Here is a 27,796-nt window from a genome sequence, read left to right as displayed (position 1 = left end):
AGGCCCGATAGATCTATCAACAGGATTCGCGTTTACAATACCGCTGTAAATATTAGTTACCAAGCTACAGAGAAGTATGCCAGTGGTACAACTCAACGTAGAATATATTTTTCAGTTACTTGTGTCCATAGCGTAAAACATAAAATACATGTATTCTCATCCCGAAATATTTAGAGTTTAAAAGTGGGACTATATACTCACTTTTGTCTTGAAGATATGTAATTTCGACTTGGTCTCCGATTGATATCACGAACCTATCCATATATAATATATCAATACCTTTTCTTTTTAAACAATCGTCACATATATATACTTATAATACTTTTAATACTTTTAATAATTCCTTAGTCCGTAGTTAGCAGTCCGATGTTAGTAATTCAATTTTAATGGTTCATATTTAGTTGTTTAATAAACCCCCAGTGAAATAAATAAAACCCCCATCGTATATGTATTGGTCGAGATTAATCTTGACCCATGGTACCGGTGTTGTCAAATGACGTGTTGCGTACATAAAGTACCGGTGTTGTCAAATGACGTGTTGCGTACAATCATGGGATCTTATGATTAATCTTCTCGTATTGTTTACGGGTGATCCTGAACCATATAAAATTAAATTATGAGTACATATGTATAAAATATCATGTTACTTTAGGAAGATGTGATTTATTTAATTTTCTCCAATTATTTTCGTGGCTAAACTAGTCTTGGATATCCGATTTTGTTTTGGTCATAATTTCTTCGTTACAACTCCGTTTTCGTTGATTCAACTTTCCACTTCCTTGGATCGAGTCCCTCTTTAAGAATATGAACTGTAAATACCTTAGTTTGTATTCGAAATCATAGGTCATAGGTCAAATTTTGGTGAAACTTATGAAGTTAATCATTTTTGTTACAAAAACATCATTTAATGACCATTTTTCTAAAAATACTTATACTATGAATTAAATCATGAAATTTTTATGTGTTAACATATTCATAAGAAATATCATTTTTCCAGAATATAAACCTCCAATTCAAAGTTCAAGATGGTTTTTAATTATCCAACCCAAAACAGCCCCCGGTTGCACTCCGACGTCATAAAAACAGTTTTTTTAAGGTATTCTTTGAAAAACCAAGTTATACCTTGTTAAATTAACATATATTTAAGTTATATTACAGGTCTTGAAGTATTTTAAAAGTTAAGTTAGAAGGATCTATTTAGTTTGCAAACAAGTTTGAAATCATTCAAACTATGTTTTTGTTGTTAAAATTGTATACCATACAATAAGATAGCTATATATATATGAATTGAATAAGGTTATGAACAAAGTTACTACCTCAAGTTACTTGGACAAGATTGCTGTAAAAGAGGAGTAAAAACCTAGAACCAAAAGAGTGATGAAATTGGATGAAAGATTGGAAGCAACTTAAGACATAAACTTGAATTGAAAGTTGTATTTTTTGTAGTGTTTTTGTTGATCTTTTTATGGTGGTGTTTAAGGTGATTCTTGAGAGGATTTTTGCTGGAGTTCTTAGAGAGACATGAGGCTAGTAAGTGTGTGTGTTTAGCTAGAGAAATGATGTTCCAAAAATTGAAAATGGATGCATGTATTTATGGTGGTGTAAAAGGTGTATAAATTTGTAATTTTGTGAAAAGATCTTTTAATCATGTGAAATTGTCATACTAAATAACAAAAGTAGTTACCTTATACATAAGGCATGAACAAGGGCTGGTTGGTGGTGATTTGATGTGTATATACCAATAGTAAATACGTATAGAAGCTAGGTATGATACGAGTACATATACTCTAGATATACGTATAGAAATCTTGTGAAAAATTGAATGAGGATTCAAATATAGCTATCTTTTGTGAATATACTTATATTGTTTTATGTATTTAAGTCTTTAAAAGTGATTAAATACATTATATATACGATATATGTATAAACATTATAGGTCGTAAGTATTTATGTCAAATAACGTTACGTATAGTTATCGTTTTGAAAGCTTAAGTTAGTAGTTTCAAAATATACTTATAACTTATTGTTATTAATACAAAATGAGATATTTAAACATCCTTAAATCATGTTAAATATGTATATATACATATATATACACAAACGTATAATTAATATATATTGTATAGTTCGTGATATCATCGGTCAAACTAGACGGTTAAACGTTATGTAAAACTCTTTTCAAAATCATAAATCTCAACAATTTAGATTGCTTATCATGTTGGTAAGTTTTAATTTATGTAAATATTAATCTTATAAGTGTAAAACGATCGGAAAAATCCGGGTCGTTACAGTACCCACCCGTTAAAGAAATTTCGTCCCGAAATTTGGTAGAGGTTGTCATAAATAACAATAGGAATGTTTTCATGACGAATATGAGGTATTAATAGAGTTTTATCATTATTGGAAGATATGGATAAAACGATTCGGTCATGTGAAGCGCACGAGTGAAGCTATCACAAAAGAATGAAATGAGTGAATATAGAATTGTTTTAACCGATGTCGAGATTAGGATTGATTTCCAGAATTTAAGGGATTTAAAGAAAATCTTATGTAATAAGATTTGGTTCTTCGATGATTTAGAAAACAGGATCTCCTTTGATTTAATGCGATAATCTGTTTCGATTTCTTTGTCGGATATTTCACTATAAATCCACCTCCTTCCCTTTCTTACTTCCATACCTCACATCTCTTACTCTTCCTCCTCTAATTCATACCTTAAGGTATCCTTTAAAATGCTTCATCCCGTTCTGATTTTTGTTATACTTCTAACTTTCATATCTTTCATTCTTCTCTTTCATCTACCGCTAGAAGAATCTATTCACTTTTATGATTTTCTTGGAATTATAATGTTTCTAATTCTCCCGTGTCTTTACGTCGCCATACGTATTGATACACACGGTTTGTAGTTTCTGGGTGGTTATTGGGTTTGATATCTTTCCTTATATTTCAATGCTCCTGCTTCTGTTTTCCATAATCATTGTCATCCATAGTTAATACTCTCTCCTATTTGCTGTAATCTATACCCCAATTTCTATTTTGGGACTTTGTCCCTTCGTTTATTCTTCCCGTCCTTGAGTCAAGCGATCAATAGTTCGAAATTCGTAGGTATAAAATTCGGAATGAACATAGCTAATGCTCTAAGAAAGGAATGGTAATGGCACGATTTTGATTTGTCAAATTACCAGAATATCCAGGAAAATAGAACTATCAAGATGATTTGTTCTTAATATGTTTCGGAATTGGATAGAATGTAAAAGTCGTGTAACATGGCACATGATGACGGTACTGTGAATCATCATATTCCATTAGAAACTTAACATGACTTACTGTAATATAATGAAGTTGATCAAGTTTCATTATATTATACTAGTTCATGCATCAGTTCCCAACACTGCTTCAGAACATTCCTATTTTAAACTTGAAGGATTTAGAAACTAACACAGTTTCCTTTATATTGTAACGCAGATATTACAGAGAGATAAATGATTTCGGATAAGGATAGTGGTGAAAATATCTTCAGAAATATTGAGGATATTTATAATGAAAGATATGATAATATCTTGGAATTTCTAATGTCGAAGGATGATGATGAAGATTGACCCGTAAGGGTTTAGATTCAGAAGCAAGGTGTTTGCTACAGAATCGTCATAATTCTTTATGTACAAGTTTAGTCCTTGTAACTTGTTTAGAGTCTCCTTCATGGTTTGTTCAATCCGGTTTTCAGTACCAATTTTCTATCGAGCGTTCCTAACACTTCCTTCTTTTATCATCAACATTTGGTCATTAAGACCTTCTACAACATGCTGCTTCGTCAGTATTTTCAAAGTTATCGGATCTGGGTCATTGGTTATCAAACCAAGATGGTTTAAGGAGAATTGTATTTTTAGATGATTAAACGCTGATGGTAATATGATGGAATATAAAAGGTTCTCCGGTAACGATGGCGAAAGAACAACGTATATATATATATATATCGAGATTGTAATAAGAGTAGTCTTACTGAGATATCGAAGTGGAGCTGTGACAAAATTAGTTAATTGAAAAGGAATCGCGTGATTGTTTTTGCTAATGGATGATAAGGAATTCGATGCGGATACGTTTTAACTATAACTTCGAGTTCAAAAATTTTTAGGTGCATAACTGTATGCATAAATCTTTATTCCGTAGACGAGGTGCGGCTGGTTGAACTTCTCGATCGAGATGTTTTCAAGAATCATGAAAAGTTGTGAATGCGAATTGTAATCGTCAAGATACAAATGAGGTTTAAAATAGAATCAAGTGGCAAACTTGAAGGATTGTTTAGTTTCATATGTAATAATCATCATTTTAACTCATTTTTAATTGTCCAAAGTTAGCAGTCCAATAGTCCGATTGTCCAATGGTTCAATAAATTCATATATGAACTAAATATATAATATTCGAATTACTTATTACGTATCGTGACCCGTGTAATGGTCTCGGTGTCGATCACAACTCAAAGTATATATATATTTTGGAATCAACTCCGACCCTGTATAGCCAACTCCCACCTTCACATATAGAGTGTCTATGGTTGTTCCGAAATATATATATAGATGGATCAATATGATAAGTCGAAACCTTGTATACGTGTCCCGTTATTTAAAATGCGTAAAATAAATAAATATATATCATGACCCATTATACAACGTGTTGTCTCAGAATTAATCCGACGTGTTGTTGTACATGTGTCCCGACGGTATGTAAAGTACAGAAATTAAAATTGCAAGAATGTAAATTGCGATAAATTAAATATTAATCAGTTAGCTGGGAACAGTTAGCCGGAACAGTTAGCGTGTAATCCTATCACAATTTCAATTAATTAATTCATCTGTTTCTAACAATTTTTATTTTGCCAATGTTTCTTCATTATGCCACTTGTTGGATTCGGATAGGTAAAAATCCAAATATGAAATTTAAATGGAAATGGTTAATCTGGGGTGAACGGATACGTATATCGGTAATTGTAAGTAGGATAATAAATGATCGTTGAATCAGATTCGAAGAATGTACAGTGTAACTTGTTAATGTGAATTCTAAATATTCCTTGGGTACTACCCACCCGTTAAAATATTTTCATCATTAACAGTTTGTACGAATGAAATTTTTAATTACAATCTTTATGAAAATATATTTGCATATATATTTTCTTCGGAGGTAACTATGAATTTAATGAGTCAATAAAATATTCAACTCATTTGATTTATCGTTATTACTAGATTACATAATCTCCAAAACATTAGAGATTACATAATCGTCATGTCGAACGAAGAACGATACGTAAAGAAGAGGTAATCGGTGTAGAATGATATGTAGAACAAAGATCATATTCGAAGTTCAGATGATGATGTTGAGGTACGTGGTGCGGATGTGATTGTTGGTGGTGGTAATGATACGGTTGGTGTTGATGCTGATGATGTCGTTGACGTCGATGATGCTACTGGTACTGAAGATTGCGAGGTTGATGTTGTTAACGGTACTGGTTATGCTGCTGGTGCTGCTGCTGGTGTTTGTAACCTTCGCACCGTGTTCTCCAAAGCCGTCACACGAGCGCGAAGTTCGTTAATTTCTGCTAGTACACCAGGATGATTGGCGGTTGGAGTGAGCGAATGAACAAGATCCGAAATATGGGATAGGATATAATCGTGACGAGATACTCGAGAAATGAGAGAGAAAATGGTTTCTCGAACAGGTTCGCCGGTAAGTGCTTCAGGTTCGTCGCCAATGGGGCAATTCGGTGGGTGAAAGGGATCACCTTCTTCTTGTCTCCAATAATTTAGTATACTACGAACCCATCCCCAATTCATCCAGAATAGATGATGAGAAATTGGTTGATCCATTCCAGTGACGCTGCCTTCGGAGCCCGAATGGAAATCCATATCAGCGTAGCTGTTGGAGTCGGAGGAATTCGAACTGGACGCGGAGTTCATCTTGTACAGTCGGGGAAATGAATTTTTGGTTTGGAATAGATTATAGGAGTTGGGTTTGGTATTCTTCAATACATAATTTACATATGTATTTATAATACTCAAAATCCCGTGAATTACGGAGAATCTTTGAAATTCGTCAGGCAATGTCTATAGCAACAGATACGCTAGGATACGAATTTTGTCTATACACTATCGATGCACCAAATGCAGTAAGACGTGTCTAGACTTAAGCATACTAAGCAGGCAATTCTTAAGGATGATAAGCAGATGATTTTCGACTAGATATGATAAGCAAAACTTTTGACATGTAGACACGGTCAAAGTCCAGACTCACTAATGCATCCTAACAACTACCAGTTAGACACACTAATGCAAGGCCTGGTTCGCTAAGACCAACGCTCTGATACCACATGAGACGACCCGACCCAATCCATAGGGACGAATACAATAACATATGATAACATTGCGAGGTACTTGACCTCTATATGATACATTTTACAAAAGTTTCATTTATTCTTAAAAGGCAAACTATCATTACATCAATATTTGACATTTTCGTCTAACATTTCATAATATCCAAATGACCTAATCTGTCATTTACTTATTTATATTCTCTATTGAACTCCAATGACTCGAATGCAACGTCTTTGTATCATGGCTTAAAAGGTCCCAAGTAGTATCCTTAACATGAGCTAATGCACAGCGGAAGACTTAATTCATACCTGAGAATAACATGCTTTAAAACGTCAACATAAAGTTGGTGAGATATATAGGTTTGATGCTAGCAGCGTTATAACAATGGAACACAAGATTTCATATATAAACATTTTAATAAAAATATTCTAAGTGGTTGAGCACTTGGTAACCATACTTAACATTTAATCACGTCGCATATTCCCTTTATTATGAAATCTTACTACACCGTAACAAGGTGTAGTCACGAAACGAAGTACTGTGCAACCGTTGAATACTGGTCGTCCAGTCCGGTTGGGGTTGTCAGGCCCGATAGATCTATCAACAGGATTCGCGTTTACAATACCGCTGTAAATATTAGTTACCAAGCTACAGGGAAGTATGCCAGTGGTACAACTCAACGTAGAATATATTTTTCAGTTACTTGTGTCCATAGCGTAAAACATAAAATACATGTATTCTCATCCCGAAATATTTAGAGTTTAAAAGTGGGACTATATACTCACTTTTGTCTTGAAGATATGTAATTTCGACTTGGTCTCCGATTGATATCACGAACCTATCCATATATAATATATCAATACCTTTTCTTTTTAAACAATCGTCACATATATATACTTATAATACTTTTAATACTTTTAATAATTCCTTAGTCCGTAGTTAGCAGTCCGATGTTAGTAATTCAATTTTAATGGTTCATATTTAGTTGTTTAATAAACCCCCAGTGAAATAAATAAAACCCCCATCGTATATGTATTGGTCGAGATTAATCTTGACCCATGGTACCGGTGTTGTCAAATGACGTGTTGCGTACATAAAGTACCGGTGTTGTCAAATGACGTGTTGCGTACAATCATGGGATCTTATTGTAGTGACCCGAACTTTTCCATGTTTATATATATTAATTGAGATTGATATTTACATGATTAAATGTTTCCAACATGTTAAGCAATCAAACTTGTTAAGACTTGATTAATTGAAATATGTTTCATATAGACAATTGACCACCCAAGTTGATCGGTGATTCACGAACGTTAAAACTTGTAAAAACTATATGATGACATATATATGGATATATATATATATATAGTTAAAATGATACTATGATAAGAAAACATATCATAATTTATATTATCAATGAACTACATATGTAAAAACAAGACTACTAACTTAATGATTTTTAAACGAGACATATATGTAACGATTATCGTTGTAAAGACATTTAATGTATATATATCATATTAAGAGATATTCATACATGATAATATCATGATAATATAATAATTTAAAATCTCATTTGATATTATAAACATTGGGTTAACAACATTTAACAAGATCGTTAACCTAAAGGTTTCAAAACAACACTTACATGTAACGACTAACGATGACTTAACGACTCAGTTAAAATGTATATACATGTAGTGTTTTAATATGTATTTATACACTTTTGAAAGACTTCAATACACTTATCAAAATACTTCTACTTAACAAAAATGCTTACAATTACATCCTCGTTCAGTTTCATCAACAATTCTACTCGTATGCACCCGTATTCGTACTCGTACAATACACAGCTTTTAGATGTATGTACTATTGGTATATACACTCCAATGATCAGCTCTTAGCAGCCCATGTGAGTCACCTAACACATGTGGGAACCATCATTTGGCAACTAGCATGAAATATCTCATAAAATTACAAAAATATGAGTAATCATTCATGACTTATTTACATGAAAACAAAATTACATATCCTTTATATCTAATCCATACACCAACGACCAAAAACACCTACAAACACTTTCATTCTTCAATTTTATTCATCTAATTGATCTCTCTCAAGTTCTATCTTCAAGTTCTAAGTGTTCTTCATAAATTCCAAAAGTTCTAGTTTCATAAAATCAAGAATACTTTCAAGTTTGCTAGCTCACTTCCAATCTTGTAAGGTGATCATACAACCTCAAGAAATCTTTGTTTCTTACAGTAGGTTATCATTCTAATACAAGGTAATAATCATATTCAAACTTTGGTTCAATTTCTATAACTATAACAATCTTATTTCAAGTGATGATCTTACTTGAACTTATTTTCGTGTCATGATTCTGCTTCAAGAACTTCGAGCCATCCAAGGATCCATTGAAGCTAGATCCATTTTTCTCTTTTCCAGTAGGTTTATCCAAGGAAATTAAGGTAGTAATGATGTTCATAACATCATTCGATTCATACATATAAAGCTATCTTATTCGAAGGTTTAAACTTGTAATCACTAGAACATAGTTTAGTTAATTCTAAACTTGTTCGCAAACAAAAGTTAATCCTTCTAACTTGACTTTTAAAATCAACTAAACACATGTTCTATATCTATATGATATGCTAACTTAATGATTTAAAACCTGGAAACACGAAAAACACCGTAAAACCGGATTTACGCCGTCGTAGTAACACCGCGGGCTGTTTTGGGTTAGTTAATTAAAAACTATGATAAACTTTGATTTAAAAGTTGTTATTCTGAGAAAATGATTTTTATTATGAACATGAAACTATATCCAAAAATTATGGTTAAACTCAAAGTGGAAGTATGTTTTCTAAAATGGTCATCTAGACGTCGTTCTTTCGACTGAAATGACTACCTTTACAAAAACGACTTGTAACTTATTTTTCCGACTATAAACCTATACTTTTTCTGTTTAGATTCATAAAATAGAGTTCAATATGAAACCATAGCAATTTGATTCACTCAAAACGGATTTAAAATGAAGAAGTTATGGGTAAAACAAGATTGGATAATTTTTCTCATTTTAGCTACGTGAAAATTGGTAACAAATCTATTCCAACCATAACTTAATCAACTTGTATTGTATATTATGTAATCTTGAGATACCATAGACACGTATACAACGTTTCGACCTATCATGTCGACACATCTATATATATTTCGGAACAACCATAGACACTCTATATGTGAATGTTGGAGTTAGCTATACAGGGTTGAGGTTGATTCCAAAATATATATAGTTTGAGTTGTGATCAATACTGAGATACGTATACACTGGGTCGTGGATTGATTCAAGATAATATTTATCGATTTATTTCTGTACATCTAACTGTGGACAACTAGTTGTAGGTTACTAACGAGGACAGCTGACTTAATAAACTTAAAACATCAAAATATATTAAAAGTGTTGTAAATATATTTTGAACATACTTTGATCTATATGTATATATTGTTATAGGTTCGTGAATCAACCAGTGGCCAAGTCTTACTTCCCGACGAAGTAAAAATCTGTGAAAGTGAGTTATAGTCCCACTTTTAAAATCTAATATTTTTGGGATGAGAATACATGCAGGTTTTATAAATGATTTACAAAATAGACACAAGTACGTGAAACTACATTCTATGGTTGAATTATCGAAATCGAATATGCCCCTTTTTATTAAGTCTGGTAATCTAAGAATTAGGGAACAGACACCCTAATTGACGCGAATCCTAAAGATAGATCTATTGGGCCTAACAAACCCCATCCAAAGTACCGGATGTTTTAGTACTTCGAAATTTATATCATATCCGAAGGGTGTCCCGGAATGATGGGGATATTCTTATATATGCATCTTGTTATTGTCGGTTACCAGGTGTTCACCATATGAATGATTTTTATCTCTATGTATGGGATGTGTATTGAAATATGAAATCTTGTGGTCTATTGTTACGATTTGATATATATAGGTTAAACCTATAACTCACCAACATTTTTGTTGACGTTTAAAGCATGTTTATTCTCAGGTGAATATTAAGAGCTTCCGCTGTTGCATACTAAAATAAGGACAAGATTTGGAGTCCATGTTTGTATGATATTGTGTAAAAACTGCATTCAAGAAACTGATTTCGATGTAACATATTTGTATTGTAAACCATTATGTAATGGTCGTGTGTAAACAGGATATTTTAGATTATCATTATTTGATAATCTACGTAAAGCTTTTTAAACCTTTATTTATGAAATAAAGGTTATGGTTTGTTTTAAAAATGAATGCAGTCTTTGAAAAACGTCTCATATAGAGGTCAAAACCTCGCAACGAAATCAATTAATATGGAACGTTTTTAATCAATAAGAACGGGACATTTCACTTATGATTAATCTTCTCGTATTGTTTACGGGTGATCCTGAACCATATAAAATTAAATTATGAGTACATATGTATAAAATATCATGTTACTTTAGGAAGATGTGATTTATTTAATTTTCTCCAATTATTTTCGTGGCTAAACTAGTCTTGGATATCCGATTTTGTTTTGGTCATAATTTCTTCGTTACAACTCCGTTTTCGTTGATTCAACTTTCCACTTCCTTGGATCGAGTCCCTCTTTAAGAATATGAACTGTAAATACCTTAGTTTGTATTCGAAATCATAGGTCATAGGTCAAATTTTGGTGAAACTTATGAAGTTAATCATTTTTGTTACAAAAACATCATTTAATGACCATTTTTCTAAAAATACTTATACTATGAATTAAATCATGAAATTTTTATGTGTTAACATATTCATAAGAAATATCATTTTTCCAGAATATAAACCTCCAATTCAAAGTTCAAGATGGTTTTTAATTATCCAACCCAAAACAGCCCCCGGTTGCACTCCGACGTCATAAAAACAGTTTTTAAGGTATTCTTTGAAAAACCAAGTTATACCTTGTTAAATTAGCATATATTTAAGTTATATTACAGGTCTTGAAGTATTTTAAAAGTTAAGTTAGAAGGATCTATTTAGTTTGCAAACAAGTTTGAAATCATTCAAACTATGTTTTTGTTGTTAAAATTGTATACCATACAATAAGATAGCTATATATATATGAATTGAATAAGGTTATGAACAAAGTTACTACCTCAAGTTACTTGGACAAGATTGCTGTAAAAGAGGAGTAAAAACCTAGAACCAAAAGAGTGATGAAATTGGATGAAAGATTGGAAGCAACTTAAGACATAAACTTGAATTGAAAGTTGTATTTTTTGTAGTGTTTTTGTTGATCTTTTTATGGTGGTGTTTAAGGTGATTCTTGAGAGGATTTTTGCTGGAGTTCTTAGAGAGACATGAGGCTAGTAAGTGTGTGTGTTTAGCTAGAGAAATGATGTTCCAAAAATTGAAAATGGATGCATGTATTTATGGTGGTGTAAAAGGTGTATAAATTTGTTATTTTGTGAAAAGATCTTTTAATCATGTGAAATTGTCATACTAAATAACAAAAGTAGTTACCTTATACATAAGGCATGAACAAGGGCTGGTTGGTGGTGATTTGATGTGTATATACCAATAGTAAATACGTATAGAAGCTAGATATACTATAGAAATCTTGTGAAAAATTGAATACATTATAACTATCTTTTGATACGAGTACATATACTTATATTGTTTTATGATACGAGTACATTATAACTATCTTTTGATACGAGTACATTATAACTATCTTGTATATACCAAGGGCTGGTATGATACGAGTACATATACTCTAGATATACGTATAGAAATCTTGTGAAAAATTGAATGAGGATTCAAATATAGCTATCTTTTGTGAATATACTTATATTGTTTTATGTATTTAAGTCTTTAAAAGTGATTAAATACATTATATATACGATATATGTATAAACATTATAGGTCGTAAGTATTTATGTCAAATAACGTTACGTATAGTTATCGTTTTGAAAGCTTAAGTTAGTAGTTTCAAAATATACTTATAACTTATTGTTATTAATACAAAATGAGATATTTAAACATCCTTAAATCATGTTAAATATGTATATATACATATATATACACAAACGTATAATTAATATATATTGTATAGTTCGTGATATCATCGGTCAAACTAGACGGTTAAACGTTATGTAAAACTCTTTTCAAAATCATAAATCTCAACAATTTAGATTGCTTATCATGTTGGTAAGTTTTAATTTATGTAAATATTAATCTTATAAGTGTAAAACGATCGGAAAAATCCGGGTCGTTACAGTGCAGCTCCTGGTACAAGGTCTATTTGAAATTCAACGGATCGATGTGGGGGTAATCCCGGTAATTCTTTCAGAAATACATCGGGAAATTCTTTTGCGACGGGAACATCACTGATGTTCTTTTCTTCAGGATTAACTTCCTTGATGTGTGCTAGAATGACATAACAACCTTTTCTTATTAGTTTCTGCACCTTCAAACTACTAATAAGATTAAATTTTGCGTTGTTCTTTTCTCTGTACACCATTAAAGGTTTTCCTTTTTCATGCATAATGCGAATCGCATTTTTGTAACAAACGACCTGTGCTCTCACCTTTTTCAACCAGTCCATGCCAATTATTACATCAAAACTCCCTAACTCGACTGGTATTAAATCAATTTTAAACGTTTCATCCCCCAGTTTAATTTCTCTACCCTGACATATATTATCTGCTGAAATTAATTTACCGTTTGCTAATTCGAGTAAAAATTTACTATCCAAAGGCGTCAATGGGCAACTTAACTTAGCACAAAAATCTCTACTCATATAGCTTCTATCCGCACCCGAATCAATTAAAACATAAGCAGATTTATTATCAATAAGAAACGTACCAGTAACAAGCTCCGGGTCTTCCTGCGCTTCTTCCGTATTAATATTGAAAACTCTTCTGCGGCACTGCCCATTAGTATTCCCCTGATTCAGGCAAATACTTCTAATGTGGCCCGATTTTCCACATCCATAACAAACAAAGGCGGCATTACTTGTTTCGCCACTATTTGTTCCTTTAGTTCTGTTAAACTTTGGTTCGTAGACCTCACACTTTTTCGCACCATGGCCAGTTCTTTTACACTTGGTGCAAAATGTCGTGCAGAACCCATTCCGGTGGTACTCTTCACACCTTTGGCATTTTTTATTTTTGTTGCCGTTGTTGTTATTGATGTTGTTGTTGGGATTGTTATTGTTGTTTGAACGGTTGTTGTAGTTGTTGTTGTTATTGGGACATTTGTTGTAGTTATTGTTGGGATTGCAGTTATTATTGCGATTGTTGTTGCGGTTGTTGGGATAGTTGTTGCGATTGTGATTGTAATTGTTGTTGTTGTATTGGTGACCCTTGTCACTGGTTTCTTCCCACTTTCTCTTGAGTTGTTTCGTGTTGGCTTCTTCGGCCGGCTGCTCTTTAATTCTTCCCTCAATATGATTTATGAGTTTATGAGCCATTCGACTTGCCTTTTGTATGGAAGCGAGCTCGTGTGAACTCACATCTTCTTGAATCCTTACTGGTGACCCTTTTCTAAACGTGTCGATCTTCTCTTCTTCATCTTCGAACGTTCCTGGACATAATAGGCACAACTCTGTGAATCGTCGTTCATATGTGGTAATGTCGAACCCTTGTGTTCATAACTCTCTAAGCTCTACCTTGAGCTTATTGACTTCGTTTCTAGGACGATACTGCTCGTTCATCAATTGCTTGAATGTCGACCATGGTAGTGCGTAAGCAGCATTTTGTCCTACCTGTTCAAGATAGGTGTTCCACCACGTTAACGCAGTACCTGTGAAGGTATGCATAGTGTACTTAACTTTATCCTCTTCAGTACACTTACTTATGGAAAACACCGATTCGACTTTCTCGATCCACCGTTTCAATCCAATTGGTCCTTCAGTTCCATCAAATTCCAAAGGTTTGCAGGCAGTGAATTCTTTGTAGGAGCATCCTACACGATTTCTTGTGGAATTAGTTCCACTGCTAGATCCAGAGTTATTGTTATTTTGCATCGCAGCCTGTACTGCGGCTATGTTTGCTGCAAGGAAAACACGGAAGTCTTCCTCACTCATGTTCAAATTCTGACGAGTCGCTGGTGCCATTTCCTTCAAAAATAGCCAAAAGAATTGAGTTAATCATATAGAATTTAAGAGTAGTCAATAGTATCTCATAGCATTATATGAACTTATTTATAAAAGCTTTTTCTTCATATTATCATTTTATAGTTTTAATTCGGATAGTACCTACCCGTTAAGTTCATACTTACTAGCTACTATACAACTCAACTACTACGCTTCTATATGAAAAACTTATTACAATAATATTTCGCATTCAAACTTTATACAAAATATTACAAACTTACAATACCGCTATTATACATATAGGATGAAATATAGCACATAATAACTTTGCTACCCAGCAGCTATAAAGGCAATTCTAGTTAATACGCAAGTTGTTCAGCAAAAGAAATAAAGACACATAATTCATAAGTCCAGAAACAAGTCATGCATTCTGGTTTTACTAAGATGACTTCCCATCCTTGATCTTGTGAAAAGTAACCGTTATGACCATTGGCTAGGCAGCATATTGTTATGTCATCAAAAGGACGAGGGTTCTGTAATGCCCAACATCCTCGTAGCAATCTAAAAACCTTGTTTCTTACCCCAACTACTGAGTCCGTCACTTGTGAAAATGTTTTATTTAAAAGTTTCAACCCAATGTTCTTTTTCTCCATTTGATGAGAAGCGAACATTATTAACCTGAAATGTCCCGTTCATATTGATTATAAACGTTCCATATTAATTGATTTCGTGCGAGGTTTTGACCTCTATATGAGACGTTTTTCAAAGAATGCATTCATTTTTAAAACAACCATAACCTTTAATTTATCGATAAAGGTTTAAAAAGCATTACGTAGATTATCAAATAATGATAATCTAAAATATACCTTTTACACACGACCATTACATAATGGTTTACAATAAGAATATATCCCATCAAAAATAAATTTCTTGAATGCCCAATAGATCTATCTTTAGGGTTCGCGTTAATTAGTAGATCGGTTTACTAATTCTTAGGCTACCAAACAAAAGGGGCATATTCGGCTTCAATCATTCGCCCATATAATGTAGTTTCATTTACTTGTGTCTATTTTGTAAAACATTTATAAAACTGCATGTATTCTCATCCCAAAATATTACATTTTAAAAGTGAGACTAAAACTCACTTTCACATATTTTTACTTCATCGGGAAGTAAGACTTGGCCACTGGTCGATTCACGAACCTATAACAAATATGTACATATATATCAAAGTATGTTCAAAATATATTTACAACATTTTTAATACGTTTTAATGTTTTAAGTTTATTAAGTCAGCTGTCCTCGATAGTAACCTACAACTAGTTGTCCACAATTAGATGTACAGAAATAAATCGATATATATTATCTTGAATCAATCCACCACCCAGTGTATACATGTCTCAGGCTAGATCACAACTCAAAGTATATATATTTTTGGAATCAAACTCAACCCTGTATAGCTAACTCCAATATTACTGCATATAGAGTGTCTATGGTTGTTCCAAATAATATATATAGATGGGTCGATATGATATGTCAAAACATTTGCATACGTGTCTATGGTATCCCAAGATTACATAATATATTAGAATACATGTATAATACAATATAAGTTAGCTAGGATATGATTAATATAGATTTGTTACCAATTTTCACGTAGCTACAACAAGCAAAAATATCTAATCTTCTTTTACCCATAACTTCTTCGTTTTAAATCCGTTTTGAGTGTTTCAAGTTGCTATGGTTTCATATTGAACTTAAGTTTATGAATTTAAACAGAAAAAGTATAAGTTTATAGTCAGAAATACAGGTTACAAGTCGTTTTTGTAAAGGTAGTCATTTCAGTCGAAAGAACGACGTCTAGATGACCATTTTGGAAAACATACTTTCACTTTGAGTTTAACCATGATTTTTGGATATAGTTTCATGTTCATAAGAAAAATCATTTTCCAAGAAGAACAACTTTTAAATCAAAGTTTATCATAGTTTTTAACTAACTAACCCAAAACAGCCCGCGGTGTTACTACGACTGCTTATATCCGGTTTTACGGTGTTTTTCGTGTTTTCCGGTTTTAAATCATTAAGTTAGCATATCATATTGATATAGAACATGTGTCTAGTTGATTTTAAAAGTCAAGTTAGAAGGATTAACTTTATTTTTGAACAAGTTTAGAATTAACTAAACTATGTTCTAGTGATTACAAGTTTAAATCTTCGAATAAGATAGTTTTATATGTATGAATTGAATGATGTTATGAACATCATTACTACCTTAATTTTAGTAGGTAAACCTACTAGAAATGATAAAAATAGATCTAGCTTTAAAGGACCTTGGATGGCTTGAAATTTCTTGAAGCAGAATCATGACACGAAAACAAGTTCATGTAAGATTTTCACTCGAAATAAGATTGTTATAGTTATAGAAATTGAATCAAAATTTGAATATGAGTATTACTTTGTATTAGAAAGATATCTTACTATAAATAAGAAAGATTTCTTGAGGTTGGATGATCACTTTACAAGATTGGAAGTAAGCTAGCAAACATGGAAGTATTCTTGATTTTATGAAACTAGAACTTATAGAATTTATGAAGAACACTTAGAACTTGAAGATAGAACTTAAGAGAGATCAATTAGATGAATAAAATTGAAGAATGAAAGTGTTTGTAGCTGTTTTTGATCATTGGTATATGGATTAGATATAAGGATGTGTAATTTTGTTTACTTGTAAATAAGTCATGAATGATTACTAATATTTTTGTAATTTTATGAGATATTTCATGCTATTTGTCAAATGATGGTTCCCACATATGTTAGGTGACTCACATGGGCTGCTAAGAGCTAATCATTAGAGTATATATACCAATAGTTCATACATCTAAAAGTTGTGTATTGTACGAGTATGAATACGGGTGCATATGAGTAGAATTGTTGATGAAACTGAACGAGGATGTAATTGTAAGCATTTTTGTTAAGTATAAGTATAGTGATAATTGTCTTGAAGTCTTTAAAAATTGTATGAATACATATTAAAACACTACATGTATATACATTTTAACTGAGTCGTTAAATCATCGTTAGTCGTTACATGTAAATGTTGTTTTGAAACCTTTAGGTTAACGATCTTGTTAAATGTTGTTAACCCATTGTTTATTATATCTAAAGAGATGTTAAATTATTACATTATCAAGATATTATGATATATTAATATATCTTAGTATGATATATATACAGTTAAATGTTGTTACAACCATAATTGTTACATATATGTCTCGTTTCGAAATCCTTAAATTAGTAGTCTTGTTTTTACATATGTAGTTCATTGTTAATACACTTAATGATATATTTACTTATCATTTAACATGTTTAAAAAAGTGTATCAATATCTTAATATGATTCATATGTACTTAGTAAGACGTTGTTATAACGATAATCGTTATATATATCGTTTTCGAGTTTCTTAATTCAATAGTCTCATTTTTATGTATAAAACTTATAGTTAAAATACTTAATGAGATACATACCTATCATAATAATATGTTAATTTTATATATATATATATATATATATATATATATATATATATATATATATATATATATATATATATATATCATCATATAGTTTTTACAAGTTTTAACGTTCGTGAATCACCGGTCAACTTGGGTGGTCAATTGTCTATATGAAACCTATTTTAATTAATCAAGTCTTAACAAGTTTGATTGCTTAACATGTTGGACACACTTAATCATGTAAATAACAGTTTCATTTAATATATAAAAACATGGAAAAGTTCGGGTCACTACATAACCCGTAAGCATAACATGTTTCTTTATGTTGCATGTTAGAAGCTCTTTTTAAAGAACGGAGTCCTATGTTGGGATATGTTGAGTCAAAATAGGTTCGTAACCCGTAGTGTAAAATTGCATCTGGGTTTCCCGCACTAAATGCCTTAAAGAAAACTTGGTGTAACTTAAAGTCTCCCCAATGTGATATACCCCATCTTTCAAAGGAAAGCCTTTTATATACTAAGGCATGCCTGGAATGTCTTTCAAATGTTTGACAAACTAATTTTACCGTAACTAATTGTGCTGATGAATTCTGTCCGACTCTAGACAAGATTTCATCAATCATATCTCCTGGTAGGTCTTCTAAAATTTTTGGTTGTCTATCCTTAACGTCCATTTTGTGTTTTTATACTGTAAAATAGACAAGGATTAGATCCGTAAAAGATAATTAACAAACAATACAAGCAATTTTTACATAGAACATAAAAGTACAAGAACACTACAATACATATAATACACAACATGATTACAACCCTCTAATCTGAATCACTGGTTTCTTCTTCTTCGAACTTGGTTCGTTTTCCTAATTTTCTAGGGATATATGATGTTCCTCTAATACGAGCCGTCGTCTTCCACAATGGTTTAGAAAAACCTGGTGGTTTAGAGGTTCTCGTGTTATTGTTACAATTTAGGAAATACGGACATTGCCGATACATATAAAGTTCATCGGGGTTGGAATCAGGTTTCTCTATTTTTATACATTTTCCCTTATTATTTTCTTTTGCCATATTAAATTGGGTCGAGGTAATTTCTATAACATCATCGGAATCCTCATCGGGATCCGATTCATCAGAAAATTGGTAATCTTCCCAATATTTTGCTTTACTCGGCGGAAACACCATTGACCATTTTTAACTTTGGTCCGTTGGTTGATGATTTTCTTTTATTTAATCGATTTACTGTAGGTATTAATATTTCTTCCTCCGGAACCTCTTCTTCTTCCGGTTCCTCCTCTTCTGATTCCTCTTCTTCTGGTTCCTCTTCTTTCGGTTCCTCTTCTTCCGATTCCTCTTCGGGAATTTTTGAATCTTCCCAAATTATATTCGACTCTTCATTATTATTAGGTGAGTCGATGGGATTTGTACTAGTGGTAGACATCTATCACACAATATCAAACACATTAAGAGGTTAATATATCACATAATATTTACATGTTAATAATATATAGTTTCCAAAAAAAGTGTTAAGCGATCGTTTTTAAAGAAAACACGGTCGAAGTCCAGACTCACTATTGTATCCTAACAAACTCGATAAGGCACACTAATGCAAATTTCTGGTTCTCTAAGACCAATGCTCGGATACCAACTGAAATGTCCCGTTCATATTGATTATAAACGTTCCATATTAATTGATTTCGTCGCGAGGTTTTGACCTCTATATGAGAGTTTTTCAAAGACTGCATTCATTTTTAAAACAACCATAACCTTTATTTTATCAATAAAAGTTAAAAAAACATTACATAGATTATCAAATAATGATAATCTAAAATATACCATTTACACACGACCATTACATAATGGTTTACATAAAGAAATATATTACATCAAAAATAAGTTTCTTGAATGCAGTTTTTACACAATATCATACAAGCATGCACTCCAAATCTTGTCCTTATTTTAGTATGCAACAGTGGAAGCTCTTAATAATCACCTGAGAATAAACATGCTTAAAACGTCAACAAAAAATGTTGGTGAGTTATAGGTTTAACCTATATATTATCAAATCATAATAATAATAGACCACAAGATTTCATATTTCAATATACATCCCATAGATAGAGATAAAATTCATTCATATGGTGAACACCTGGTAACTGACATTAACAAGATGCATATAGAATATCCCCATCATTCCGGGACACCCATCGGACATGATAAATCGAAGTACTAAAGCATTGCAAATTCCAGAATGGGGTTGTTGGTCCCGATAGATCTATCTTTAGGATTCGCGTCAATTTCAGGGTCTGTTCCCAAATTGTTAGGCTACCAAGCTAAAAAGGGGCATATTCGGCTTCGATCATTCACTCATATAATGTAGTTTCATTTACTTGTGTCTATTTCGTAAAACATTTATAAAATTTGCATGTATTCTCATCCCAAAATATTAGATTTTAAAAGTGGGACTATAACTCACTTTCACTGATTTTTACTTCGTCGGGAAGTAAGACTTGGCCACTGGTCGATTCACGAACCTATAACAAATATGTACATATATATCAAAGTATGTTCAAAATATATTTACAACATTTTTAATACGTTTTAATGTTTAAGTTTATTAAGTCAGTTGTCCTCGTTAGTAACCTACAACTAGTTGTCCATAGTTAGATGTACAGAAATAAATCGATATATATTATCTTGGATCAATCCACGACCCAGTGTATACACGTCTCAAGCTAGATCACAACTCAAAGTATATATACTTTTGGAATCAACTTCAACCATGTATAGCTAACTCCAACATTACTGCATATAGAGTGTCTATGGTTGTTCCAAATAATATATATGCATGGGTCGATATGATATGTCAAAACATTTGCATATGTGCCTATGGTATCCCAAGATTACATAATATATTAGAATACATGTATAATACAATATAAGTTAGCTAGGATATGGTTTGTATAGAATTGTTACAATATTTCCCGTAGCTACAACAATCAAAAAAAATATCCAATCTTGTTTTACCCATAACTTCTTCGTTTTAAATCCGTTTTGAGTGAATAAAATTGCTATGGTTTCATATTGAACTCTATTTTATGAATCTAAACAGAAAAAGTATAGGTTTATAGTCAGAAATATAAGTTGCAAGTCCTTTTTGTAAGAGGTAGTCATTTCAGTTGAAAGAACGACGTCTTGATGACCATTTTGAAAAACATACTTCCACTTTGAGTTTAACCATGATTTTTGGATATAGTTTCATGTTCATAAAAAAAATCATTTTCCCAGAAGAATAACTTTTAAATCAAAGTTTATCATAGTTTTTAATTAACTAACCCAAAACAGCCCGCGGTGTTACTACGACGGCGTATATCTGGTTTTACGGTGTTTTTCGTATTTCCAGATTTTAAATCATTAAGTTAGCATATCATATAGATATAGAACATGTGTCTAGTTGATTTTAAAAGTCAATTTAGAAGGATTAACTTTTGTTTGCGAACAAGTTTAGAATTAACTAAACAATGTTCTAGTGATTTCAAGTTTAAACCTTCGAATAAGGTAGTTTTATATATATGAATCGAATGATGTTATGAAAATCATTACCACCTTAGGTTTTGTGGATAAACCTACTGGAAATGAGAAAAATAGATCTAGCTTTAAAGGATCCTTGGATGGCTTGAAAGTTCTTGAAGCAAAATCATGACATGAAAACAAGTTCAAGTAAGATTTTCACTCGAAATAAGATTGTTAAAGTTATAGAAATTGAATCAAAGTTTGAATATGAGTATTACCTTATATTAGAAAGATATCTTACTATAAATAAGAAAGATTTCTTAAGGTTGGATGATCACTCAAAGTGGATTTTCAAGATTGGAAGTAAGCTAGCAAACTTAGAAGTATTCTTGATTTTATGAAACTAAAACTTATAGAATTTATGAAGAACACTTAGAACTTGAAGATAGAATTTGAGAGAGATCAATTAGATGAAGAAAATTGAAGAATGAAAGTGTTTGTAGGTGTTTTTGGTCGTTGGTATATGGATTAGATATAAAGGATGTGTAATTTTGTTTACATGTAAATAAGTCATGAATGATTACTAATATTTTTTAGTTTTATGAGATATTTCATGCTAGTTGCCAAATGATGGTTCCCACATGTGTTAGGTGACTCACATGGGCTACTAAGATCTAATCATTGGAGTGTATATACCATTAGTACATACATCTAAAAAGCTGTGTATTGTACGAGTACGAATACGGGTGCATACGAGTAGAATTGTTGATGAAACTGAACGAGGATGTAATTGTAAGCATTTTTATTAAGTAGAAGTATTTTGATAAGTGTCTTGAAGTCTTTCAAAATTTTATGAATACATATTAAAACACTACATGTATATACATTTTAACTGAGTCGTTAAGTCAACGTTAGTCGTTACATGTAAGTGTTGTTTTGAAACCTTTAGGTTAACGATCATGTTAAATGTTGTTAACCCATTGTTTAAAATATCTAAAGAGATGTTAAATTATTACATTATCATGATATTATGATGTATTAATATATCTTAATATGATATATATACAATTAAATGTCGTTACAACGATACTCGTTACATATATGCCTCGTTTCGAAATTATTAAGTTAGTAGTCTTGTTTTTACATATGTAGTTCATTGTTAATATACTTAATGATATTTTTACTTATCATAATATCATGTTAACTATATATATATATATATATTTGTGTGTGTATATATATATATATATATATATATATATATATATATATATATATCCATATATATGACATCATATAGTTTTTACAAGTTTTAACGTTCGTGAATCACCGGTCAACTTGGGTGGTCAATTGTCTATATGAAACCTATTTCAATTAATCAAGTCTTAACAAGTTTGATTGCTTAACATGTTGGAAACACTTAATCATGTAAATATCAATTTCATTTAATATATATAAACATGGAAAAGTTCGGGTCACTACATCAGGTACTATTATTATTGCCTTCTATTCGTAGAAGCACGCTATTGTATGTTAAACATTTGACGTTGGTTATGATGTCACCTTTTCTTATGAATGCAAACTTATTTTAAAACAGCATATAGTGTTTGACCTTGTGATGATCCTGTTGTTGATGATCCGTACACGTTAATTTTGTACGGGGCATCACATTTGGTATCAGAGCATTGGTTGAATTGAATTAGGTTGCATTAGTGTGTCTAGACCGGACCGAGTAGGATTCACTAATAGGACTAATCTACAACTTGCTAGTTTACTTGTTTCTGCGAAACTGGCTGCATGCTACTGCTTACTGTTACTGCTATATGCCGTATACTGCTACTTGCTTTCACTACTGCATGCTACTATCTGCTTTCAATTGCATGATACTTGTCATTATTGCCATGCTATTTACTGCTATAGATGATCTAGACTGTCGTAGTTACTTTACCTAATACGTGCTTGCTATATTACTTACTGACATGGAAAAAGTTATTTTTCCTTGTTCAGATGTCGGATATCCCGCCCATCATCATTGACTTGGAAAGCAACTCAGATTCATCTGCCACCTCGCCTGCTGTTGCCGCCGACTCACAGATCCCGTCATCTCTACCTTCTAGTGACTCTGGAGATTCATCCTCTGGGGACAGTAGCCACGCACCTGACCTGATGATCATCTTCGACGGAGACGAGGAGCCAGAGGAGGTTCTAGCTCCACCTAACCAAGGACTCCTGGAGCCACAGCACCATTCCGATGGTGCTGTGATTCCTAGGGAAAATGGGGACGGTCCTTTCCACAATGAGCATGGACATTGGGCTAGACGCCTTCCTGATGGACGTGTCATGCCGATCCCTCCCGGCGGATACCGACTTATGCCTACCGGTCAGGCACATCCACCTCCAGTTGATTCAGACGACTCATCATCCGACGACTCATCATTCGATGACTCCAACGACGAGGACCCTGAGGAGGCGCCTCTGCAGTCGCCCTCTACCCTGCCGAAGATGCGGTATCTTTTCGATGGTACTGTAATTCCAGGGGTTAACAGAGGTAGTGAAAGGACCCGTCCTAATCCATCTGGATGAATACATTACATTTGGTTACATCGCGAGGTACTTAACCTCTATATGATACATTTTACAAACATTGCATTCGTTTTTAAAAGACAAACTTTCATTACATCGATAGTTGACTGCATGCATACCATTTCATAATATATCCAACTATAATTGACTTAGTAATAATCTTGATGAACTCGATGACTCGGATGCAACGTCTTTTGAAATATGTCATGAATGACTCCAAGTAATATTTCTAATATGAGCAAATGCACAGCGAAAGATTTATTTCGTACCTGAGAATACACATGCTTTAAAGTGTCAACCAAAAGGTTGGTAAGTTCATTAGTTTATCATAATCATTCATTTTCATCATTTTAATAGACCACAAGAATTTCATTTCCAGTTCTCATAAATATACGTCCCATGCATAGAGACAAAAATCATTCATATGGATTGAACACCTGGTAACCGACATTAACTAGATGCATAAAAGAATATCCCCTATCATTCTGGGAAATCCTTCGGACATGATAAAACAACATCGAAGTACTAAAGCATCCGCTATAACAGATGGGGTTTGTTAGGCCCAATAGATCTATCTTTAGGATTCGCGTCAATTAGTAGACTGGTTTACTAATTCTTAGGCTACCAAGCAAAAGGAGCATATTCGGCTTCAATCATTCAACCATATAATGTAGTTTCAATTACTTGTGTCTATTTCGTAAAAACATTTATAAAAGCAGCGCATGTATTCTCAGTCCCAAAAATATATATTGCAAAAGCATTTAAAAAGGGAGCAAATGAAACTCACCTAATGTATTTTGTAGTAAAAATACATATGACACAACTGAACAATGCAGGGTTGGCCTTGGATTCATGAACCTATATCATTAATGTATATTAACACATATATTTGTAATCGAACAAATTTATATATATTATATCTTAGTTTATATGTTATATGTATTTAATTTGTATATGCTTAAAATGATTAATATTTATTCATGTAGATATCTTAATATGTATATTAGTATTTTGTCAATAATTTGTTATTTGTAATATTTATAAAAATAATGTTAATATGTTTAGTATATAATTATATGTAATATAAGTACAATATTTATTTGTTATAAAAATAATAATAAAAATGATAATTAAAATAATAATGATAATTAAAATAGTAATGATAATAATACTGATAGTTTTTAATAATAATGTAAATTAATAATAATAATAATATTAAAAATAATAGTGTTTTTATATAAAAATCATTTTAATTATAATAATAATAATAATAATAATAATAATAATAATAATAATAATAATAATAATAATAATAATAATAATAATAATAATAATAATAATAATAATAATAATAATAATAATAATAATAATAATAATAAATAAAATGACTACCTTAAATGGAAAAGGCTTTTTTTAAAAAAAATAAACTGCCACGGCCCGGGTTCGAACCCGCGATCTCTCGTTCATCCGACAACACCCTTAACCATTCGATCTATCCTATCTTTCTATTTTAATATACCGTCTAATCCTATATAACTATTACTAGGCATCATATCTTCATGATTAAAATTTTCATTATCATAACATTATCATCAGCATCTTTATATCATCATTCATCTCTTCATCATCATATTAATCATCATCACTTATGATCCCGTTCATCATCATTTTATGTAACATCTTTGAATCAATTCATCACCATTTATCCTATCATCTTATTCATCATAATCATCACCATATTATGTACATCACGTTATCATGACCTTGCCATCATCATCCTCGATATCTAATCATCATTAAACTATATTGGTCCTCGTTTTTAGCTCAACCGAAGAAAACAGAAAAAATGGGTCACGGCCCACTGTCATTAACAGCTTTCAATCCAAGTACCTTGCAGCCTATTTTAATGGGTCATAAGCCCAATTAAAAAAAACACATTTAAGCTACATGATCCATTAACCATTTATCTGTTAATATGTTCGATGGTTAACCTAATATCATAGCAGCAAACCACAATCAGGTTACTTCAATTTATCATCTTCGTCCTTATCATCACAGTCATCATCATCTAATTATTATCATGATCATGGTCATGTTCGTCCCTCACCCTAATCATATATCTCACATATCAATATAATTAACTATCATAAGCTTGTCATCTTCGCTTACTTATTTTGTATATTGATCATATACATGGCAATGTATATGTGTGTTTTATTTGCTAAAGGCCAAAAGAAGAATTACGCGAACTCTAAAGCTAAGCTATGCAATATTCGCTGAAAATAATTACAACAGTTATGTTTCCGCGTTAATAAGGGACTGCGGTTTAATCCGCTAAGTTTTCGCGGACGGTTAGGTGATTCGCAGACCGCGGATATCTCGAATACTATAAATAGGGAGTTTGGCCTCTCATTTATAGGTTGTTGATTCTCTGCCATTTGCCTAAGCCTTTGTGATTTCCACTTGTGATCTTGCCCAAGGGATTTTTACATCGCGCAAAGGTGAATTATGCTAATTAACAATCAAGACCGGGTCAGGGTGGTTGATCACTTGATAGTTAAAGTGAAAGACGATCATCAGGGCCCAAAATAATCAGCAAACACTCCATCCTCCATCGTAATCTCATTGCACTCAATCCGTAATTAAGTAACATCATTAATTAAGGATTGATCAATTGGCGCCATCTGTGGGACACGTTTTACAAATTGAACTCGAAATTTTTTGTTTTGTACCATCAAACAATTAATACGTCGGTTTAATTTCAATCGTGTTTTTGTTATGATGATTTGCAGGTGCTTTTTCAAAGACGTAATCAGTTGATTTGTTAGACAGTCATGATGACAAACGCGAAGCAAACAGGTGTTTCTGCGAATGCTGATGCACTGCCTAGCGATTCGTAGAACGTCGTGATATTTCCATTACAAGCAAATGCTAGCATAACTGCGGGAAATCGGTTCAAGAACTGATTGCTAAAACATCTGCGGAAAATAACGCTAGTGATTCGCAGCCAGAAGTTGCTGCTGAAAAAATGGTTGCATGCAGATAATTGTTGCAAAACTGCGAAGAAACAATTACTGAAGGAAAGCGAATAAAGGCTTTGGCTGGCAAATGTGATGACCCGAGAATTTCCGACCAAATTTAAACTTAATCTTTATATGATTTCGATACGATAAGCAAAGTATGTAATGTTGAGTTCAGAAAATATTGGAACGATGTTTATATATTCAATTACCCTTTGACTGTACCCGATGATTCACGAACAATTGGGTGTAAAAATATGTATATATATATATATATATATATATATATATATATATATATATATATATATATATATATATATATATATATATATATATATATTTATATATATATATATATATATTGTAATGACCCGGAAATTTTCGACCAAATTTAAACCTTAATCTTTTTATGTTTCTAATACGATAAGCAAAATCTGTAATATCGAGTCTCGAAAGTTTTGAAATCTATATTCATGTAATTAGTTACCCTTTTACTGTGCTCGACGATTCACGAACTTTTTACTAAAAATAGAAATGTATATATATAATCATATATGTAAATAATTAAATATAATAAGTTAAATATATTTATTAACTATTATGAGAATTAGTTTTTAAATAACTAAAACTTGTTATTGTGGATATATTTAGATGTATATTGTTAACATATGTAAGTTATTATATTATTATTAATATTACTAACATCA

The sequence above is a fragment of the Rutidosis leptorrhynchoides genome, chromosome 11, assembly GCF_046630445.1.
Source record: "Rutidosis leptorrhynchoides isolate AG116_Rl617_1_P2 chromosome 11, CSIRO_AGI_Rlap_v1, whole genome shotgun sequence".
Lineage (NCBI taxonomy): Eukaryota > Viridiplantae > Streptophyta > Magnoliopsida > Asterales > Asteraceae > Rutidosis > Rutidosis leptorrhynchoides.
This window is presented reverse-complemented; position numbering follows the sequence as displayed.